Source organism: Corvus moneduloides, chromosome 3, assembly GCF_009650955.1.
Source record: "Corvus moneduloides isolate bCorMon1 chromosome 3, bCorMon1.pri, whole genome shotgun sequence".
Taxonomy (NCBI): domain Eukaryota; kingdom Metazoa; phylum Chordata; class Aves; order Passeriformes; family Corvidae; genus Corvus; species Corvus moneduloides.
The window spans coordinates 82,222,619-82,226,233 of NC_045478.1; the positions used below are offsets into that span (position 1 = coordinate 82,222,619).

General features: G+C 35.5%; 1 long non-coding RNA gene across 1 annotated transcript; it reads left to right on the plus strand.

Annotated features, from left to right (window-relative positions):
* On the plus strand, nucleotides 1-1,672 carry LOC116442013. Its single transcript, XR_004239340.1, has 3 exons — nucleotides 1-217; nucleotides 509-570; nucleotides 848-1,672. It is a non-coding gene; the product is annotated as an uncharacterized LOC116442013 (long non-coding RNA).
* Nucleotides 1,673-3,615: the final 1,943 nt, after the last annotated feature.

Sequence of the window (3,615 nt, forward strand, 5' to 3'; positions counted from 1 at the left end):
AGTCTGAAGCTCTATGTTAGCAGCCAAAAAAGTAGGCATCATTTCAGATATAGGTGAAATGTGAAGTACAAAGCTCACTGCGTTCAGAGTTTTGTCTAGCTGCTCAGTCTAAAAGGCAGAAATGGTCATGGATGCTGAAGGACAAAATCAAGTCATTTGTAGCATAGTACTGGCTGTAGCAAAAACAAAGCTATCAACAGCCTTCCTTGTTCACATGGTAAGACCTGGTTTTACTGTCTGTTCAGTTTCCCTCAAGGTAAAAAACTGGCAAGAGGAGAGGCTCTATGTCAGACTCAAAGACATATGTAACTTGAGATGTAGTGCTAAATTAAAACTCCTGTCACACAGAGACTACTTACTATAATTTATGTCAAGGTTAATGGAGTAAAAAGTATCGGAGTATTTTAAATGCTGATCAGACATGTTGCCAATTAGTATTGCTGCAGATTTTTTTGTTATATACCAAAAGGTATTTCAATGTTTCTCATCATTTATGTCTTTTTTACAGGAAGTTGAAGGAAATATCACAGAAATTTTAAATAAACTGAAAATCACTCAGGAAAATCAGAGGTGAGTATGAAATGTTCAAATATCTATGTCAGTGTGGTTGCACAGAAGGTGTTAGAGTGATGGAAATGCCAGTCATAACAGCTTTGGGCCAAAGTAAGACAAATTAGTTACTGATAGCAGATGCATTCAAGTGTTCATTGCAGAACATACACAGTAGCAGCTGGGAGTCATAATCAGATCTTATAGATTTGACTTCAGTGTGGATCAGAGTATTAAACAATAAAAATTATGCAGAGTTTAATTAAAAAGTCTTATTACTTCAGTTTTTTATTTACAGATTCAGAATATTCAAGGTTGGAAGGGACCCACAAGGATCATCAAAGTCCAGCTCTTGACCCTGCACTGGACAGCCCCAAGAGTTGCACCATGTGCCTGAGAGCATTGTTCAAACACTTCTTGAACTCTGTCAGTTTTGGTTCTGTGATCATACAGGTACAGAACAGACACATTATGGTACTTAAAGACTTAAAAGTTTTCTGACAGCATCCTGCCCACGGTTTTTTACACCTGACTTAGAGAAGTTCAAGCCCTTCTCTGTTCTGACATTGCTCAGTAGTGCCAGTTTTGGTAACTTCTTTGTGCAGTGGAATTTTCTTTATATTTGTAACTGGCTTGAGATTCTTAAACTTCTTTGACATAAACTTAATTGTTTTTTTGAAAGGCATGGATTAGGGGGCCATCTCAAGCATTTGAGGTAATATATTTTAAGAAGTTAAATCATGCATGTTTGATTATTGAACCTGCCTGTCAGAGGTAAACATTGAATATATTTTTTTCTGTGGTGCTTTCAGTATTTTGTTTTAGCACAAGACTCTTTATTCCTGCCATGTTTTTAATGTTCCAAAGCTCTGGCTTTCAACTGGATGAGGAGCCATCCAGTTGAAAGCATGGTGGAAAAGAGGCTATCCCTATTTATTTATCCACTGTCAAGATCATGAAATGCACACACTTATATAGGTGCTTGTTTCAGCATATTTGATGTAGCTTCTGATTGGTGGTTGCGAGTTTGTAGCACTGTTTTACAAATACTGAGCAAATGTCAGCCCAAACTAAGGCTTCGTATGAGTTAAAAAATATATCTATAAAATATCTCAAAAGTCTAGTTTATTGTCCATGAGCATTTTTGTACCTACAAGTTATCAGTATAAGAAATCACTGCATCCAGGCAAATCAGGTAGTGGCAGGCTGCAGTAAATTTAATTCCTTAGTTAGCTGCATGCCTAATTTGTTAGTTTATATCTGCATGAGTGATGCAAATGATTTAATCTGTCAGTTGGTGGTGGACATCATAAGTTAGCAAAAGGCCTGAGGACACACAGAAAGACTCACTGACCTGAGTGCATTTTGGGTCAGCCTTTCAGGTTTTCAAACATTAAGCAGATATTATCAAGTTGTCTTCTATTGTTACAACGAAACACTAAGAGAAAGGTTTCTCAGATTTAGATGGCAGGTGGTATTTTGTGCCACGGGGACCCCAAACAGTTGCTGCAGGTTCCTATTGTGTCTGTGACCTATACACTTCCATGCACAATTATGAGATTGTTGGTAAGAATCCAAAATTATAGTTACAGACTTCAAAGAATAAGATCCGTTAATATCAAAAAGAACAACTCTATTTTCATCTTATTGCCAACATTTGGTGTCAAAGGGGATGTTTTATTTGCTGACACTGGCAGAAATTTTTACTTTTAAGTTGTATTAGGGAAGTAAGAAAGTAATTTTTTTTTTCAAAGAAGCTATAAATCTTAGGAAAAAGAATCCTGAACTCATATATTATAAAATATAAAAATTTTCAATTAAATTATTTTTTTAAGCTTAAGATAGAATATTAATAATTCTATTACTCAATGAAACCTTAAAATTAAGGCTAAGCTTCTGTTAATTTTCTGTTTCTGGCTCTTTGATTGAGTATTGTGTTAGATTTCATAAGGTGGTATGTACAGTTATGGTACAGTTGTGTTGTTGGAGGGTAGCAATGCAAATAGCTCTTGATTAAGGAGCTGCTACCTAATGATCTAAGACTACTAATACACAATAATTTCATGAACATGCAAAGTAACCACTTTATGGCATGAAGTTATTGTATACCATGTTGTTACGATTTCCTGGATGGATGCATTCATTAGGCTTGATGAGGGGGAGTGAAGTAATTGAAGAAGAAAAACAGTAAAGCAAAGCATGAAATCTAGATAAGAAGTCTCCCCACAAACAGTAGGGAGAGCACTTCCTGGACTATGGCGTTTATTTCCCTTCCTGCTTAAATTTGCAAGGATTGCTTTGCCGGAGCTGAGTGCTAGTGGATCTAGAATGTTATAGACGATTACAAAATTGTGAGCAAAATTAATAAGTGTTTTGGTTACGGATAGTTACATTCCCTTCAGGAACTGAACATAGGTCAGTGTAGCTGAGGTGTTAGAGACAATATACAAATAGAAGAATTCTTTGCTCTTTCCCTTCAAAAAATATTGATGAATTATGTCCTAAGAACATGAGCAACAGAAAAGACACAAACAAGGTTATAAGACATGATCACACTTGCATCTGCTTATAAATTACAGAACCATGCATGAACCTACTTTCTGGTATTTCTTTGAGTCTGAATCGAGAGTTGCGTGATCTGCAGGTCAGATATGGGACTTAGTGGATAAAAGTCAATGTCATTTGATGGACAAAACTTGGACAAAAATAAAGCACCGTTCTGTCTGAGAGGATAACAGGATAAATTTTTGTAAAAATTAAAATTTAAGGACATTATAAATGTGAAATAACTGGCCAGCCAAAAGTCTATTAGAAATAAAACATAAAGGTAATTGGTAGTAGATATAGTGGAATACAAGGTTAATTAGTCTCATTTGTATGATGTTAATAATTGAATGTAACCAGCCCTGGGATACTTACAGAAGCACTCTCACTCAATGTTTTAAAAAATGTAACAGAAGGACTTTTAAATTTTGCTTCAAGCAGAGCTTATGTATAAACCTTTTAAAGTAGCACACTGTCTTGGGATATATGCATAATAAGATGCTTTGTCAAATGAATGTCCAA